The 20,591-nt window shown below is 43.5% G+C and overlaps 1 long non-coding RNA gene across 1 annotated transcript; it reads right to left on the bottom strand.

The window, feature by feature from the left end:
- Nucleotides 1–2,027: 2,027 nt before the first annotated feature.
- LOC146025950 (uncharacterized) lies at nt 2,028–18,797 on the bottom strand. The gene is made up of 3 exons (XR_014454325.1): nt 18,697–18,797; nt 17,736–17,915; nt 2,028–2,930 (listed from the first exon to the last, which is right to left on the bottom strand). It is a non-coding gene; the product is annotated as an uncharacterized LOC146025950 (long non-coding RNA).
- Between the last annotated feature and the right edge of the window lie 1,794 nt (nt 18,798–20,591).

The raw sequence follows: 20,591 nt of genomic DNA, 5'->3' as shown, positions 1-20,591 counted from the left end.
TTTTGTTTGCTATGTACGGCGCTGCGGACAATTTGCGGCGCCTTATAAATAAACGTACTACTACTACCTTGTATTATCCATGGTAATAGTTGGTGTCAGATAATAAACAAAAAAAATAGCTATTTTCTACATTGCATGTATAATTTACAAAGTATTTCAATAGTTGTATATGTACTAATAAAAAGAAATGAAAATGACAGCGAGGAAAGCAATATTTATGAACTCTCATGAACATAGTTCAATGCGAACAATGGCTATATCTTTGTGGGTAATAAGAAAGTTTTAAAGGGAAGAGTCATCGTAATCTAGTCAATATTTTTTACATGCAAAAAAATAACACATCCAGACAGTTAATGCAGTTCACAACCTGGAAATTGCGGCCCTCGCCTATTCATTGCATTGAAGTCTGTTTCTGACAAAACAGATCTGACTTTAAATCAAGTTAAGGTGCCCATACACAGTGCGATAGCACCGTGCGATGCGATGCACGCATCTCTTCACACAGTACAAAAAGTATGTGCTGCACATACTTTTTGTACTGCCCTCGGATCGCATCGCATGCAAATTGCAGCCCATAATGGGTGTGATCGTTGCACCGTGTATGGGCATCTTTAGTTCTATTTAGTCGGAAAAGGCAGCAGATTGTTGAATTGAGTTTTTCGACAATCCTCTGACTTTTCAAAACTCAACAGCCGTAACATTCAAATCCGACTGTCGAGTTTTGATTGATAGAAACTAAAACAGCCCAGCATTCTGACTATCGGGTCATTTAGACATGCATAATCCCAGATTGAATACTCCCTTAGGGTTCAATTTACTAATGGAGCGCAGAGGTAAGCGGTACCCAGAGATGTCACTAATACTGGTGGCAACCAGTGCAGCACCCCCTAAAATGGGGTGTAGTCTGTCACAAAGGGGTGTGGCATCAGACAGGCAACATGGAATCCATCCTCTAGAGAGGACACGTGTCCTCTCTAGAGGATGGATACCATGTTGCCTGTCTGATGATATGCCTTGAAAAGTTGTACCGTTTCCTCATGATGAAACGTTACGTCGGAGGTAGATATGATGGTTCTATCAATGCAATAAACAAAACCTTAAACTTGAAACCTTGACCTTGGTGAGAGCCCATATTTTGTTCTCTCTCTCTCTCTCTCTCTCTCTCTCTCTCTCTCTCTCTCTCTCTCTCGATATCTATCTATCTATCTATCTATATATATATATATATATATAGATAGATATATCTATATATACACATATTTTTATTTATTTATTAACAGTTTCTTATATAGCACAGCATATTCCGTACATATATACATACCCATATACATTGCCGGAAATTGAATGTGCAATCAAATTATCCTTTCTGTTTAATTATGGTTTTAATTAGCTAGTGGGTCTTAATGTAAACGTACAATTAATTTCACTTCATCTTACCACTGTAATATAATTACAAACAAAATTAAAATATTACTATAGGAACAGTTTCAAACGCTTATTGTATCAAAGTTAGAATAATCAGTAATTGACATTTCGCTGCGCTTCACTGAGCAAGACAATGGGTTTAGGTGCGAGATGAGGACATTTGCATTTACATTTCATAGATGATGAAAAGTGTTTGATGTGATTAGTCTGAGATGGCACATCTGCCAAACTGTTCCGGTCCTTACCGGAGCTTCCTAGGACTAATGTGGTGCACTGTACAGAGCACATGTAGCTCTCACTAGCTTTATTGCACCTTCTGCTGTGGTATCTGTATTACTGTTAGCTTGGAGTACTTCCTATAATGAAGAAACTGCGCAGCGCAGGGTAGGGGGTCTATGGAGAGAATAATGAGGATGACAGTATATGTTGTCATACGGGGGGGCTGGAACATGTATTACTAATAAATAACACTGAAAACATGTTACAAAATACATGGTTTTATTATGCAAGGTAGTATAATATTCCAACATTAGCATCAGCCATTGTATTATAGGAAGGATAGTGTTACTGCTAATACTAATATCTAGTGAGTAATCTTTATTTCATGTTTATATTGATTCTGCAACTGTAAATGTAGGTAGGCGCATGCCACAAGCATGAGACCCATGTGTACCATAAATCCATGTGTTTGCCACAGCCCCTGGCCATCCCCCAGAGGGGATAATCAGAAGGAACTGGCCGGGTCACATCAATACATCAATACTTCCTCTTCTGACAGGAACAAAAGAGACACTTCGGGGTCAATTTACTAAGATGGGAGTTCTATTGAAGATGGGCTGTTGCCCACAGCAACCAATCAGATTCTACTTCTTGTTTATTTAACACCTTCTGGAAGATAATAGATAGTATCTGATTGGATCTTAGTAAATCTACAGTTCTAAGATGGCCACTAAAATGCTGACCTGCTACGCTAAACACTTGCAGTTGTTTTTGTTATGCGGAAGGCTTGGTAGTGCACTTTGTAATTAGAGATAGATAGATAGATAGGTAGGTAGGTAGGTAGGTAGATAGATAGATAGATAGATAGATATTGTGCAATTCCAACCTGGTGAAGTCATAGAGCAATGGCAAGATGAGATGCAGTCTGTTACATTGATAAAAGGACCCTTCTGAATCATCTCTACAAGAATTTTGTATTTGGAACAAAAAAAATTGTGAAATGCTCAGATTTAGATTTTCTATACACAGTCTTGTCCTCATTTGAAGTGTAACAGGGTTAATAGGTTTTTCATGTTTTTGTCACACTACAACAGTTAAACAGGGATCCAGTCCAGGTTTCAGTTGCAGCTCAGGAGTCATCTCTGCCAAGCTGATGAGGTGCACCTTTGAGCTGCCTTTAAAAATGGGTTCTGTAGACCAGTCCAATGCTCCTGATGGTGGTCTAGCTGCCCAGGCAATTGACTGGGGTTGTGGGCTACAGTAATCACCATTGGAATGCTTGACTGCTGTGGAGAAATAGAGATGCTGTTGTACTTTTACCCAGTGCATGTGATCCTTGTCACAACAGTTTTTATTTGTCATACAGTACATACATACATACATACATACATACATACATACATACATACATTTACAGGCAGCATTTATCTATTTTAATTGTTTTTATTAGTGGGGAAGCACGGGCGGTGTAATGGTTAGCATTACTGCCTCACTGTGCGGAGTTTGTATATTCTCCCCATGCTTGCGTAGGTTTCCTCCAGGTACTCATGTTTCCTCCCATAATCCAAAATTATACTGGTAGGTGATTGGCTCCCAACAAAATTAACCCTAGCATGAATGTGTGTGCATGTACATTCAGCTCCATTGGGGCAGGGACTGATGTCAAATTTTCTCAAAAATGCTGCAAAATATGTCTACGCTAAATAAATCAGTCAGGACCATACAAAGTTAAACAAAATTATGATCTATTTCTGAAAGGTATTTTATACTGTAGTTGATCAAGCACTGTGGATGCAGGGACGTGCAGTCAGGGGAGGCAGGGGAGGCAGAGCCTCCCCTGTCATAATGATGAAAATAATAAAAAGAAGATATTTATATATCTTCTTTTATTATTTTCATAATTTCTACCTCTCCTGCTGCCTCCCACCCTCTTACACTGCTGCATGTGGGGGTGGGAGGCAGCGCGAGAGGTGCCTCCCGCTGTTAACATTAAAACTCCGGGCAGCAGGGGGTGGGTAGGGGAGGGCAGGGGGCAGGGTTAAATCAGATATCACCATCTTTCAAAGAGTAACTACTACACAACCTAGAGGTTGCATAAGATGAACATGCAAAGTATGTACTTGTACTATCCCATGTAATGTGTTATTCCACCCCCACCTAGGTACTAAGTACAACATCAAATTCACATTAACCTGTGAATCTATGTTTGTGGTGTACCAGCTGATTTGCCCTTGTGGTTTATCCTACATAGGGAAAACCGAGAGGACATTTAAAGAGAGAATAACTACGCACCGCTCCACTATATGTGCAGCTCTGGCTGGGGGCAAGTGCGAATTACCTGTCCCTAAACATTTTGTAGCTCTCATCATTCACTGCCATCATTACGCTACAGAATGATAGATCATATACCTGCTAAAATCAGAGGGGGTAATCGTGCTCTTAAACTTTTACAGTGTGAGTTCGGGTGGATTTTCCGCCTGGATACTATAGCGCCGAGAGGCTTGAATGAGAATCTAGGCATCAGTTTTCTTACATGCAAATAATATTAGATCCATTTAAATAGTAGCCACTATGCATATATTCGCTTTAATATTGTGATTTATAGACCTATCCTTACTTAGCCATAATTTTTTATGGTAAAACCCATACATGTTGATAACGCTATTATAGCCGGTAAAATTACGCCATTAATCTAGATTCTAGAAATCGGATTCATCACTGTATATTTTTAATGTGGTATAGGTATTATGGTCCGTTTTAATGTAACTTTGAATCACAGAGCTTAATAGCTTTTGTATATTGTTTCCTAGGTGATGGGCGCACAATTGTGACGTGCCTGCTCAACACCTGACGTGCGGCGACTCGGTGACGTCACGTGTTGCACGCCTGGGATGGAGGGATGGCTGCCTTCACACGCAACTCACTGGGTGTATAAAGGTATGTCTTTTATGTATTGTCTAATGACGCCTGATGAAAATGCTTAAATGAAAGCATTGAAATGTTGCACTAACCTAGTGTACAGCCTGACATTTATGCTTCAAGTGCCGCACCATCCCCCATATATATTTATATATATGTAACTCGGGGTCCTTACTCACATCCAAATGTGGGTATCGGTGTGGTGCTCCTTTAGAGAAGTCCCAGGAGGACTTCCAATAATAACAGCATTTGAGTCCAGCAAAAAGAAAGCTGAAGAGGGCACTCACCATAAGATGCAATTCAAAGGCACAATTTTATTGCACATACTGTAGCTGATAGTCGACGTTTCGTCCCTAACCCGGTCTTTTTCAAGATAAAGGAAAATCCAACAAGAGCCAAGCTTGAGAGTCAGCAGAGTACTAACACACAAACAGGAGTTACTAAAAATTTGACAATTACCAACAGCTGTTCCATTCATCCTGTGAAGAAATTAGACAATTACCAACAGCTTGTTAGGATTCTGAGGGCAAGTGTGGAGACTGGGAATATCCCCGAACCAAGGCCCTGACTTCGTTGCCCCTGACCGTGGTTGACAGTTGCGTGCAATGCTAAGCTTCGCCTATAATAGCCGCGTCCGAAGGAGCTGGTTAGGCCGGCTCCGACCCCGATGCCACCAGGTCTTTGTGGGTGACAACGCAACTGTCAAGGTAGGAAGACAGCAAGGGGAAACACTGACTAAACCCTAAAACGGAACGGGGTATCCCCAGTGGCCCCAGAGGAGCAACAATGCTCAGGAGATGACACACAATTACAAATGGACAGAACCGGTAGTAAAAATTATACAATATACGGTGTGGACGCAACAATGCGCAGGGATGGAACACAAATAATAAAGTAACCCCTGAACCGTCACACGGGGGTGAACAACCATCGGGGGCTGTACCACCCAGGCCGTGCACGATATAACACAATGCAGATGGTATTGCGGGTATACAAGGAGTAGAAAGAAATGCAGAGCGAACCCTGACTTATCTGGGAGATGTTAGGACCACAGACAAAGGATGGACTGTAGCAGCGCTGATACCAGGAAACACCTGACAGGATATCCAGGGAACAGGAACTGATACTGGGAGCCAGCACACGGATGACCAGGACACAACCAGGAACAAGAGCCCTATAACCGGCATCTGTGCCCAACAGACGCCGGCTAATTACGTCAGCCACTGTGCGGAGGGCGGAAGTTCAGGCCGTTGCCTAGCAACGCCCGATGCTTCCGCCCTGAGCGTCCGGCAGAAGCCGGGGAAGATGGCGCCGGCTGCTGCGTCCTGCGGCTTCGGCACTGTGAGTGACACCGGAGCTTGCAGGCGCACAGCGGCGCCTAACACAGCTGTTCTGATAGTGGCTACTTCCAGCCACCATGTTGTGTGTTCATCCTGTTGGTGGAACGCACAACATGGTGGCCAGAAGAAGCCACTATCGGTAGTAATTATAGGCATAGCTTAAGTAAATAAGGTTACCTCAACAGGTGCATATATATATATATATATATATATATATATATATATATATATATATATATATATATATATATATATATATATATACAGCAATATTAGCAGGGTATTGCTACTCCAAAGAATCAGGCGGCACTCGGTTTGTATAAAGCAAGTTGATTATATTTGTGCAAAATTCACATATTTATGCCATCAACGTTTCAAGACCGGATCGGTCTTTTCATCAGGATGCGTGCAATAAAGTGCAATAGTGCTAGAAAAGAAACGTTTCTTTTCTAGCACTATTGCACTTTATTGCACGCATCCGGTCTTGAAACGTTGATGGCATAAATATGTGAATTTTGCACAAATATAATCAACTTGCTTTATACAAACCGAGTGCCGCCTGATACTTTGGAGTAGCAATACCCTGGGAATATTGCTGTATACCCCTACTGAGGAAGGCACCAGTACATTTACTCCTCGACGAGAGTGCCGAACAAACAGACTTATATATACATAGGCGAATCTAGGGGATGGTCCGGGGGTACACAGCCCATTTTGTAGCTGAGGGATGGGGCTTTCCAACGAGCCCAGCCCCGTGTCTCTAGCCCCCTGGAAACCAGAGATACGGCCAGGCAAAGCAGGAACGTTTTCCCTATAGGATAACATGGGACCTGCTAATTCCGACCCCCACCCAGTTCAACGGCTGCCAGTTCCCCCTTCGGCATCACTGAAGCTCAAGGTTGATCTCAGTTGAACCCAAATCGCTGGGCCTTTAATCTGATACAGGCTGGATCCATATGGGTTAATTTGTTCCAGGGATATTGAGGTTAAACCGTTTTTTTTTATTTCTTAAATGTAATTTCATGACTGTTTATGTTCTTTGAGGGCAGATTTCTCTGGAACCAAACAGCCCAGTTTCACGGGACCAAAATCATTCGAAGCCAACTCAAAAGTTCTTCAATATGAGACTGGTCTCATGTAAATGGGTCAGTTGGTTCCGAAGATATAGCTGGTTGATTAAAGGGGGGTAGGGAGAAGGGAGTGGTTGTCTCTCCCCCTCACACCAGAAAATGCAGGGACTAGGCTGGTGTATAAGGGGTCAGCCTGGAAATGTCCCTGCATGATCCTGGGACCATATTCCCGGGTAAATCCCTGCATTTTCTGTTGTGAAAGGGGTATTATTTTAAACAGCCATGACCTGCAGTGCTCTGAATACATCCGGGCATCCTCCTGTTCTCTGCCCAGCTGTCAATGACTGTCACCCCTGCAGCTTCCGCTCGAATTCTTCTTCCCGCTTTCACCTCAGCCCGCCCCCCCTTTAATCATGTGGTGCCGGCGCCTGGCGTCACGCACAACAACAGCGCGCACAATATTTCAAATATATATATGCTAGAGGGGGCACCAGGAGGGGAGTGGGAGCGTGCTCTGCGCTGCGCTCTGCTCCTCTCCCCATAGAAGCAGCTGCACCGCTCTCCATCTCTCCCTGCAGCAGCAGCGAAGGCTCATATAAAAATTTACAGTAAGTGGCACTTTTGGGGGCATTGCTTATAGGAACGCTATATGTGGCGGTATGTGGGGGCATTACGCATAATGTGTTGCTTAATGTGTAAGGGGCATTACGGTGTGCAGCCTCATGTGTAAGGGGCATTATGTGTGCAGCATTATGTGTAAGGGGCATTACGGTGTGCAGCATCATGTGTAAGGGGCATTATGTGTGCAGCATCATGTGTAAGGGGCATTATGTGTGCAGCATCATGTGTAAGGGGCATTATGTGTGCAGCATCATGTGTAATGGGTACTATGGTGCGCGGCATCATGTGTAATGGGTACTATGGTGTGCGGCATCATGTGTAATGGGTACTATGGTGTGCGGCATCATGTGTAATGGGTACTATGGTGCGAGGCATCATGTGTAATGGGTACTATGGTGTGCGGCATCATGTGTAATGGGTACTATGGTGTGCGGCATCATGTGTAATGGGTACTATGGTGTCATCAAGCAAGAACCCCCTAGCAATGAGCACGTAGGTAAGCAGCACTTATGTGGCAAATATGTAATGGGCATCATGATATGTGGCACAATGTGTAATGGGCATTATGGTGTGTGGCCTTATGTGTAATGGGCATTACGGCGTGTGGCTTTATGTGTAATGGGTATTACGGAGTTTGCTAAAATGTGTAATGGGCATTACTCTGTATGGTCTAAAGTGTAATGCCACACTCCTTTTTGTGATGCCACGCCTCCTTCCCATGAGACCACACCCCCTTTTTGCCGCACGGCTACGCCGCGCAAAGGTCCCTCTGCGATATTGTCTAGATCTGGGACCACCCATTACCATAATTCTAGATTCGCCTATGGATATACACTACATGGAAGAAAGTCACTGGACATCACATGTCAATGGAAACCATGCATTTATTTACAATCAATAGGGGGTAGGTCCACCTTTTGCAGAAATAACAGCAGCTACTCGTCGTGGTAAACTTTCCACAAGTTTGTGTAGCACACATAGTGGGATATTGTGCCATTCCTCCTGCAGTACAGTCACCAACTGTGGTAGTGTAGAAGTGCGAGGCGACCGCGACCTGCGCTCAAGTTCGTCCCACAGATGTTCTATGGGGTTCAAATCAGGGCTTTGCCTAGGCCAAGCTGTGCTCACCAAACTTCGGGCTCCAAGGCTCTCTGCGCTCGCCACACTATATGAAATCCACTCCACGCTGACGTGGATAGTGGGGGAATGAAAACGTCGGAGGATGCGTTCCGCTGTGCTCGCCACGCCTCAGGGTGGCGTGGATAGTGAGGGGGAACGTAAAACATCATTGTATGTCATGCGATGCGATTTTCCTATGGTGCAGTATGTAGGAAACTTGGGTGCCGTGATAATACACAAGTACCCAGGTTCCATATGTATGGGGGCCTTGAGGCCCCTTTCTGTTTTGCACTCCCTAATACCTGCCTATTGGTGTTCCTCAAAGTGATGCAGGATTAGCCAGTGACTGAAACTATCACTGAGATTTTGTACACTGGTGATGGAGGGTAAGGCATACCTCCCAACTGTCTCAATTGCACGGGACAGTCACAATCACATGGGTGATTTGTCCTTAGGTCAAATACTCTACACTGTCTAGCATGGTCAAAATTGCCTTGCGTGTACAGTCCATCTCTATTGCCTGGAGTGTACATATGGTGCGAATCTTGCTATCTCGCTAGGCAATTTTGACTATCTACTAAAAATTGCCTAGCACATTGGGGCAGATGTATGAAGCAGTGTTAATTGCAGAAATGCACTTAATGCTGGTTAACTGGGGGGGGGGGGGGGGGGGGGGATTACGAGTTACCTGATGTATTACTAGTTTCCAGCTTGGGCTGCGCTGGAGATCTCGCGGTTTTAGCGAGATCTCGCGCATGGCCAGAAAGCCGGCCCGGGGGGGGGGGGGGGGGGGGAAGCTGCGAGTGCGCATGTGCAGGACGCCGGTGGAGCCAATAAGGAGAGCCGTTAATGCTGGGCATGACAGCTCTCCTTATCGGCTTGGGGGGGGGGGGGTTTAATACATCTGCCTAGAACGTGTGTCTGCTTCTCCACGTTATGCTGGAGAAGCAGGACTCATTATTTAAAAAACGTTATAGGCAGATTGATACATCTGCCCCATTGGACCATGTGTACCTGGAATTACAGTGCTGGGGGATTGCATCTTTTACAATTGACCCCCTGCATCACTATGTGGAGTTCTGATTACAGGGGGTGTGGTATGTTTCACCGACAGTCGGGATCCCGACAGTCATTATCCCGACGTCGGTATCCCGACTGGCCGGTGTCAGACAGCGTGGCCAGCGCAACAAAGCCCCTTGCGGGCTCGCTGCGCTCGCCACGCTGTGGGCACGCTCGCCACCTATTCTATTCTCCCTCTAAGGGGGTCATGGACCCCCACGAGGGAAAATAGCCGACGGCCGTCGGGAACCCGGCCGTCTGTGTTTTAACAGTCGGGATCCCGACGTCGGGTTAATGACTGTCGGGATCCTGACTGTCGGGACCCCGTCCGGCACCCGATTACAGGTAGAGTAGTGGAGCAAACAAATAATTAGCACCACGACAACCCCACCCCCCAAAAAAACAAATAATAAGCAATAATAAAACAAAACATATCTCTTCTCTACGCTGGTTGCCTCTTACACACTGCAATTCTAGATAAGGTGAAGAAATAGAGAAAAAAAGAAATCAGTTTACAATAGGACGCACTCCTCATCCACCAAGTCCCTTACGGACTATTAAATAAAAACTGTTTTTACCTATATATAGGTGTATATTTTATTGGTTTGGTTTAACTTAACAGGCAAGTAATTATTTGTATTTATACAATTGTATTAATTATAAACCTTTATAGATTAGTTCCCTGTGCCAGGGATATTCAAGTAGCGAAGAATATTAAAAACAAGTGAAAGTATAAGAAAAGTAAAGAATAATAAGATTAAAATCGATATGTGCAATATGTAGCTTGATAAATTTAATTATTGTGTTGCTTCTCAGATGCTAACACTTATTTATGTTTTTGAAGCCTGTACTCCTTAATGCCCTGATAAACATGAGGTGTCACTGTTGTCTGTTATCACGTGATACATATAGGTATCACTGCCTAATATCCACGATGTTATTGTGTGATGCCACTAATCCACTAATTTCAGTGCCCGGAGGCAGAGTTGTCTACCGTACGGCCCAACACCCTGTCCCCAGGTAGAATGGTGTTGATCACAATTGTGGTTCTCTCATCAGGTTATTTTTACATACTCACAACCTCATAATTTGGTGACACAATGTGTCTACTAAAGGTTTTTGTTGGCCAAAAAATCTTTTGCTAATAATCGTGGCCGGTGGCAGTGATACTTTTATTAAACCAAAGCTGTTGAGCACCATAAATGGCAGTGTTATGTCCTATACCTGTACTCAGGTTCGTGCTGGCTCACTGTTATTTGAGTCTGTTAACGCCAAACAGTCAGCAGTTTTACGTGTCTACTGAAAGTATACCCACAGTGTGAAGGGTGTATTTTGAAGTTGACTGTTACTGCGATCGGATGTTGTTTATTGCGGGGATATCATATGCCATATGGTTTGGTCCCAAACCTAATATGGCATCCTTTAATATTATTAATTGTCCCCCAAACAACACAGTGCTGTAATGAATTGGCTCCCCTTCTTTTGTATATTTGGCAAAAATATCTCCGTACACACCAGACGATATTTATATTGTAGACATAAGATATTTAGCACTTTATATATAGAAATTGGGGATACACTTCTAGCACTGGGTGGGTATTTCACTTGCTGGTAGATGGGAAGTAGCGCTAAACTTTTGGGATTATTTGTGCCTCCTGGTTTGATCTTCAAACCTATATATGGCAGCCCATATAATAGTAATTGCGTTTATTCCACATTCCCATATGTAGTACTATAGTGAATAAGCTCCCACCTCACCAATAATGTGTGTTTTTAATAAACAATCTCCGTGTTGGTTTTCATTACATACACACTAGGCGATGTTCAGATTGGGTATGCCCAATGATAGTATTTATATTTATCCAAAGTATATACATATATTTTGATCAATTGGGATTCAGCCACATTTATTAGTTTAAATATAACGGCATATTCAGAATTGCACGGATGTTTATGTGCTTATATGATGTGCCGCACACGTTGTTAGTTGGTCCCAGCAAGTCAACGCTGAATACAATTTGATACATTTGTTTCATGTGCTTAAATTGGTACAATCATCGCGTGGTCTGTATACTTGTATTCAGCGTTGACTTGCTGGGACCAACTAACAACGTGTGCGGCACATCATATAAGCACATAAACATCCGTGCAATTCTGAATATGCCGTTATATTTAAACTAATAAATGTGGCTGAATCCCAATTGATCAAAATATATGTATATACTTTGGATAAATATAAATACTATCATTGGGCATACCCAATCTGAACATCGCCTAGTGTGTATGTAATGAAAACCAACACGGAGATTGTTTATTAAAAACACACATTATTGGTGAGGTGGGAGCTTATTCACTATAGTACTACATATGGGAATGTGGAATAAACGCAATTACTATTATATGGGCTGCCATATATAGGTTTGAAGATCAAACCAGGAGGCACAAATAATCCCAAAAGTTTAGCGCTACTTCCCATCTACCAGCAAGTGAAATACCCACCCAGTGCTAGAAGTGTATCCCCAATTTCTATATATAAAGTGCTAAATATCTTATGTCTACAATATAAATATCGTCTGGTGTGTACGGAGATATTTTTGCCAAATATACAAAAGAAGGGGAGCCAATTCATTACAGCACTGTGTTGTTTGGGGGACAATTAATAATATTAAAGGATGCCATATTAGGTTTGGGACCAAACCATATGGCATATGATATCCCCGCAATAAACAACATCCGATCGCAGTAACAGTCAACTTCAAAATACACCCTTCACACTGTGGGTATACTTTCAGTAGACACGTAAAACTGCTGACTGTTTGGCGTTAACAGACTCAAATAACAGTGAGCCAGCACGAACCTGAGTACAGGTATAGGACATAACACTGCCATTTATGGTGCTCAACAGCTTTGGTTTAATAAAAGTATCACTGCCACCGGCCACGATTATTAGCAAAAGATTTTTTGGCCAACAAAAACCTTTAGTAGACACATTGTGTCACCAAATTATGAGGTTGTGAGTATGTAAAAATAACCTGATGAGAGAACCACAATTGTGATCAACACCATTCTACCTGGGGACAGGGGCCCTTATTCTGGTTGGTGCGGTCAGAGCCGCACACGGGGCTCCGACCGCACAAACCAAGGGCCGCCCACCAGACGGATCGCCACGGCCGTCCGTACACGGACGGCTGGCGATCCGCATTAAAATGGTGGAGGCTACGCCTCCACCATGGTGGGAGCTGCCCCCTACATTCGATGGTCGTCGACCATCGAAGGCAGGTCCGCACGCCGCGGCAGCTCCCGCAAGCTAAGACCACACGGACAATCGTCCGTGTGGTAGCTTGTATGGGGGCTGAAAGCTGACATCCGGCGACGTCAGCTTTCCGCCCCCATGAGTGGCGTCATGCCCTCATTACCATGCATACGCCCCGCGTTTGCATGGGAACGCCCATGAAACGCGGGGCGTACACATAGGGAAATGAGGGCATGATGCCTCTCACGCCCCTATCCGCCCCCTTTGCGGCGGACGAAATCCGTCTGCGGCGAAGGGGGCTGCACATGCGCAGATTCACCTCTGCGCATGTGCAGTGTTAAAACATCGGCGGTACGGCCGCACGCGGGCCGTACCGCACGAACTTGAATAAGGGCCATGGTGTTGGGCCGTACGGTAGACAACTCTGCCTCCGGGCACTGAAATTAGTGGATTAGTGGCATCACACAATAACATCGTGGATATTAGGCAGTGATACCTATATGTATCACGTGATAACAGACAACAGTGACACCTCATGTTTATCAGGGCATTAAGGAGTACAGGCTTCAAAAACATAAATAAGTGTTAGCATCTGAGAAGCAACACAATAATTAAATTTATCAAGCTACATATTGCACATATCGATTTTAATCTTATTATTCTTTACTTTTCTTATACTTTCACTTGTTTTTAATATTCTTCGCTACTTGAATATCCCTGGCACAGGGAACTAATCTATAAAGGTTTATAATTAATACAATTGTATAAATACAAATAATTACTTGCCTGTTAAGTTAAACCAAACCAATAAAATATACACCTATATATAGGTAAAAACAGTTTTTATTTAATAGTCCGTAAGGGACTTGGTGGATGAGGAGTGCGTCCTATTGTAAACTGATTTCTTTTTTTCTCTATTTCTTCATTGTATAACTTTAAATCAGGGGACAGCAACCTAAACCAGTCAGGAGAGATATTTGTATAAGACTCCTGCCTGGGGTGACTAATATCCATCCACAAAAAATTAAAAAATTAAAAAATCAAAAAAGAAAAATTATTATACACATATCAATTTATGGTGCGGGTCTCCAAACCCTTCTCTCTCTCTAGCAATTCTAGATAAGGTACTCAATACCGAAGGGCCTTTTTGCTTTTGGCAAGCAGTAGAGCTACTTCCATATAACGTCAAAGCAGCCGCTAGCTGCATAAGTACACAGAATCATTTTTTATAGCAGCTTTTTCTGTAGTTGTTTAAGCAGGTGTTCTAGTAATGTAATATGTTACATTACATAGGAGAAACATGCTATATCAATAACATTATTAATATTTTATGTTCTATTTTAAACCTGTTTAATCTACACTCATCCACAAGGTGGCAGCTTACATCCCACTGTGACAAAATACACATTTACTGAAGCTTGATGGGTATAACAGAGCTGAACTAAAAACAGTTCTTATTTTGTTGGGGGTTTATTTATTTTTTTGCAACTGTGAAATAAAACAGGAGACTCATAGGGCCCACTCACATAGCGATTTAAGGGTATTTTCTTTGTGATCTCACTAGGGGCTAGATTCTCTAAGCTTAAAAAGTAATGAAATGGAGAGTGATAAACAGCCAGCCAATCAGCTCCTGCCTGACATTTTTCAAACACAGTCTGTGACATGGCAGGTAGGAGCTGATTGGCTGGCTGTTTACCACTCTCCATTGTATCACTTTTAAAGCTTAGAGAATCTGGCCCTAGATCACTTTGAAACTGCCCCTACATCGCTCCGGGTTTAGGTGCCTGGGGTTAAAGTGTGTGTGGGGGGAACGGGGATGGGGGGGGGGGGGGGGGGACTGAGTTCCACTACCTCTAGTGGTGAGATGGAACTAGGTGAGCTCTGCCTTGGCCCTGGCACAGTAATTCTAGCAGAAAAGCATTATAGTTTGCATGTGGGTACCGAAAACCTTGCCACAGGCCCTGGCTCTACCTAGTGGGGTGAGGGGAGGAGGGGTAATTAGGATGGGAAGGAGTTCCCCCACCTCTCCAGGACCACTTTTAGCCCTGGTAGGTGCCATAGCGGTTAGAGATGCGTGGCTCTGCACATCGCTATCACCCTGGCCCTGGCAGATCGCTCAGCACACAGCGCTGTGTACTACTGAGCGATCTTGCTGAGCGTTCTGTAGCTATCTAGCATTGCTCAGAGCGCTCAGCAAATTCCTAAGCGTGTAGACCCCTCTAGATAGTAAAGTACATGCAGTTTCTTATATGAGAAGACTATCAGATAGCAGCTTGTATATTAAAACAATTTCCTTTCATCTATAGGAGATAATCGTTTCAAAATCACTAATGCAATATAGAGCGCAGGAGTAACTGTAGGATTATATGACATGGCTAATGAAAGTAAAACGAGATGCGGTTTATATATCAAATACAATAAATCCCAATAAATAGCTACAGTTATAGCTAAAATAACAAATGTGGTTAAAAGTGTTAAGATAATTTATTAAGCAAATGTCACACAGTAGTAAACATGCTAATAAAACACTATTTGGAAGCACAACTGTGTTATTATAAAAATTCAAATTTGAAATGCAAAACATTTGTGAGATCAAACACCATGGGGCAGATTCAATAGAAAGCAAGGTTTAGCAAATAAAAAGAAAATGCTTACCTCATGCCCAATTTTGGACTACTACGATTATGTATGCTGCCGACAGGGTCAAGTTCTTAATTTCCTGGAAAAAAAAACAGAGACGTGCCCCTATCCTAAATAGGAATGGCTCAGGCCACTAAGTCACCATGGAGAACGCTGAAGTAAATCCATGTGTACAGTTTAGGTGTTTTTTTTTATTATTTCATTTTTGTACTGTGCTTTTAAAACTAAAACTAAAGGCCTTATTCTAGTTCACTCTTAGAGGCAAATTCCTTCTCAGATGGACAAAACCATGTGCAATGCAGGGGGGCAGATGTAACAGGTCCAGATAGAATTCGATTTGGGTAAATTATTTTGTTTCTGTGCAGGGAAACTACTGACTGCTTTATTTTTACACTGCAATATACTGTAGATCTCACTTTGAAGAAAAACCCCACCCAAATCTAACTCTCTCTGCACATGTTATATCTGCCCCACCTGCAGTGCACATGGTTTTGACCATTTGAGAAGAAATTTGCCTCTAAGAGTGAACTAGAATAAGGCCCTAAGTTATTAACAAACACGACTGCATGGCTGAATTAAAAGTCAGCCCAAAAAAAGCTAAATTCAAGTACATACAACTATGGATGAGCGCGTTCGGATCCTAGGGAACTTACCTGATCCGAGGTGTTCCCGAGGTGTTCCCGAGGTGTTCACTACCACTACCATCCCACCACTAATCCGAGATGAAAACGTCATCTTTCTGCTGATTCTTGTGAGACCAGAACTTCCGGCCCCATCTTCATTCTGCATGTGAAATTCAGCACGGATGTGGATTTTTTTTTTTTTTTTATTTAAATTTTATTACATGATTTTTCACAATACATACAATGCAGTTACATGCCGTCATCTTTTACCGCCGGTAATTTTCTTATACATATTTCATTACATTTACGACGGCCCATACATCCCAAAGAAAACAAACAAAAAAAAAAAAACTATGGATGAGCGCGTTCGGATCCTAGGGAACTTACCTGATCCGAGGTGTTCCCGAGGTGTTCCCGAGGTGTTCACTACCACTACCATCCCACCACTAATCCGAGATGAAAACGTCATCTTTCTGCTGATTCTTGTGAGACCAGAACTTCCGGCCCCATCTTCATTCTGCATGTGAAATTCAGCACGGATGTGGATTTTTATGTTTAAAAAAAAATACAGATACGAAACACTGAAGGGTGGTGTTTTGGAACAGATCCAGATCCAAAACACTGCTTCAGATACACATTTCATGAAACACTAAAAGCAGGGTTGTCAACCCTCCTGGGATGGCAGGGAGGGTCCCGGAAATCGGGTCCCCCTCCCGGCCTCCCGGAAAGAGGGGCAACCCTCCCGGAAAGCTGTCTGACCCCAGGAACCCTCCCCCTCAACGGGTGGATCCGTTATTAAGATGATGCGTATTGAGTAGTTTTAGTGTCGCCCACCACAGTGTAATGCCTGAAATACCGGCATTACACGGCAGGGGGCGTGGCTAAATGACACGCCCGCTTTGGACACGCACACGAGGCAGCCTGCCTTTGCCCCCACCACGCCCCTTTTCCACTTGAAGCAGCGGCCCCGCCCCCCTGCTTCACTGAGCTGGCCGCCTTCTCCCGGAAAAGCAAGTAGGCAAGTATGACTAAAAGTGGCCGGTGCACATCCCTATATAAAACACTGTCAGATTATTTGGCCATCCACATGTAAACAGAAGTGATTTAATGCTGCAAAGTTACCATTGTTTTATATTTAAAAAGTGCAGAAAAAAAACATTATGTACTTTGATATTGGTTTTAATGTGAAGCGCCAAGAAAAGTCTCCTTCTTCCACAGCCTGTAAGAATATTTGAAGTCATCGGACAGATTTATCATCACCAAATAAACATAAGGTGCTTGGCCTGTAGTCAGCAAATTTCGCATGACTGGAGAAATGAACGGAACCGCTGCAGCTGGGCCACGGATTCAAAATCATTCTTCATAAGCAAGACCAAAGCACCGAATGGATTGGTTCTGTGTGCTACATTCTGTTAGATTTTAAAATCAGATTAAACAATTTGCTCACCTTTAGCCAATAGCCACCTGTTCCCTTCTCCAAATCACATGCAGAGATGCTGTCCAGGGCTTATGTCCTGCTGCACTCTGCTGATAAGGTTTTCAATTCGGCTTCTATCATGTGAACTTAACCTTACATAATGTCAACCCTTGCCGCAGAGTCTCCCGAGATATAGACCACAATAATTACCTACCATTAAAAGGGAAAGGAAAACATTTGACACAATGCTACAGAATACTGCGTGGAACTAATTATCTCTGTTCATTCTATAACAACAAAGCACAGCTTGGTTTGTGTGCAGCTTCTCCTCTTCGGTGTATTATCAACAGGGAACTTATGAGTACTGAACCAGCCAGAATCAGTAATCAATACATGCTTAGTTTGGGCATATTTATTTAAAGGAGCACAGCAGTTTATTGGGAAATGAAAGCAAAATCCAGCTCGGGGAATTATTTTATCATAGTAAAACGCTTGTAGTCACCGAGCTCTGCAGAATGACCCCCTTTTGTATCACAAATGTTTGCGGATGAAGACTGCATGGCTAGGTGCATGGTTTTATACACCTGCGGGCGGCAATGGGTCTGAGTGAAACACCTGAATACAATAATTAATAGGTGTAGCTAAATACATTTGTCAATATAGTGTATTTAATGATGTAAGACAGGCATAGCCAAACTATGGCCCTCCAGCTGTTGCGAAACTAAAAGTCCCATCATGCCTTGCCCCAGTTTTACTGTTAGGGAATGCTAAAACTATGGCAAGGCATGCTGGGATGTGTAGTTTAATAACAGCTGGAGGGCCACAGTTTTGTCATGCCTGATGAAGAGGACAAGGTGTCAAGAAGAAACTATACAAACACAAATTGATCAGCATACAAATGACGGGTCATCATACAATAACGAATAGCAAACAAGTATAAAATAAATGACTACAATGTCAGGAATCGTTATCTGGCACACCGCTTTTTTACCTGCGTGTTAGTGCGCTACTCTGCGGAGGTCACGTGCTCAGGTTGACCTCCAGACCTCGGGTGTTTGCTGTTGCTTATAGTATATCCCATCTTGCTGTGATGTTAAAACAGCTATGTTCTCACCATCTCAATGCTATGGGTGTTGCCATGACCACAACCACAGTCTCTGCAGCGGTCACCTGACTCTGTTAACTATAAAATTATGTGCAGTACCTGTCTCCTGTTACTGTGTAGGAGCCTGCACTGCATGAAAATGGGGGATGGGGTGCAACACCATGCCCCTCCCATGAAGGTATGCCCCTCCCATGAAGATATGTCCCTCCCACAAAGCCATACACCTTTTTTGCACCACACAGGTATTTCATGGCCACATGGGGGATGTATGGGAAAGAGATGTCCCTCTGGCCAGCTCTGCTGCCGGGTCAACCAGAAGATATCCACCCCCCATCACTTTGTCACCCCTGCATTGACAATTGTGTATGCACCTACCGCTGCAGGGTCCCATCACCCATAATATCAGCCAGGTACAAATCGCTCTAATGTGTACCTTGCTATACACTCTGCCACAACCCCAATCTGTGCTGTGCAAGTGCAACAACAAAGTATTTTACCATTTGCCGACATACCGTCATTAACCTTATCAAGGACGGGGACGAATCGGCCTACAGACAAGAAGTGGACCAATTGGCACGGTAGTGCAGCAGCAACCATCTAGAGCTCAACCCAATTAAAACCGTTGAGATGGTAGTGGACTTTAGGAAGAAGGCTGTTTGTGTTCCTCCGCTAACAATTGCTGACAGTGTGGTGTCGCTAGTGGACTCCTTCAAGTTCCTAGGAACCACAATCTCCCGGGACCTTAAATGGGGGCCCAACATTGATATGATTGTTGGAAAAGCGCAGCAGAGGCTATCCTTCCTTAGGCAACTGAGGAAATTCAACATCCCACAGAAGCTTCTGCTCCGCAATTGTGGAGTCTGTACTGTGCTCCTCAATACTGGTCTGGTACGGCTCCGCCAGCGACAGAGACAAATGCAGACTCCAAAAGGTAGTCAGAACTGCGGAGAAGATCTTCCCTCTGTCCAGGACCTGTACCTGTCCAGAGCAAAAAAGCTGGCAACGAAGATAGTCAAGGACCAACTACATCCTGGCCATGGCTTGTTTAACCTGCTGCCGTCAGGCAGACGCTACAGGGCTATTCCCACCAGGTCCACCAGAAGCCTAAAAAGTTTCTTCCCTCAAGCGGGTCACCTGTTGACACGTGAACTCACGAACACCTCACTGTCTAGTCTCGCCATAACACTTTGCACATAATCTAACATGGTGTCCCCTCGGAAAAACTTTCTGTATGACTGTTCATGTTTATATTGTTTATTGTTTATACTGTATGCTGTTTACTTGTTACCCACTTGGCTGCTGCAGTAGCAAACCGAAAACAAATTCCTAGTATACGCAAGTATACCTGGCCAATAAAGCTGATTCTGATTCTGATACCTTCTTTTGCTCCACAGCACCATCATGTATTAACCTCTGGTATTAAATGGTCCATAGGTTTCTCTGGAAGCCAGGGCTGCTGTAGATTTCTATGCTTTTTGGACATCGGTATATGATGGATCTTGTATACCAGCATAGAGTGGGTGTAAGTTTAATAATTAATGATGACAGCTGTGGACAGAAAGTTAGTGGTTGGGCCCGCTCACTAGCATGTAGATATGTAATACAGAACATAAAGAACCAGGGCACCTTTTTGAGACTTCCACAAGGCAGACCAGTTCCAGGCATCTGCATTGTTGCCTTCCAGATATGCCCAACAGTGATCTGTCAATTGGATCAATACACTCAGACGTTCACCCTCCATTGTGCAGGGTATGGTACGTGTGAATTTTGCATTAGGATTT

This window comes from Crinia signifera, chromosome 1 (assembly GCF_055691185.1).
Source record: "Crinia signifera chromosome 1, ASM5569118v1, whole genome shotgun sequence".
NCBI lineage: Eukaryota > Metazoa > Chordata > Amphibia > Anura > Myobatrachidae > Crinia > Crinia signifera.
Note: the sequence above shows the minus strand (reverse complement) of the source record. Positions and strands in the feature narration are given on the sequence as shown.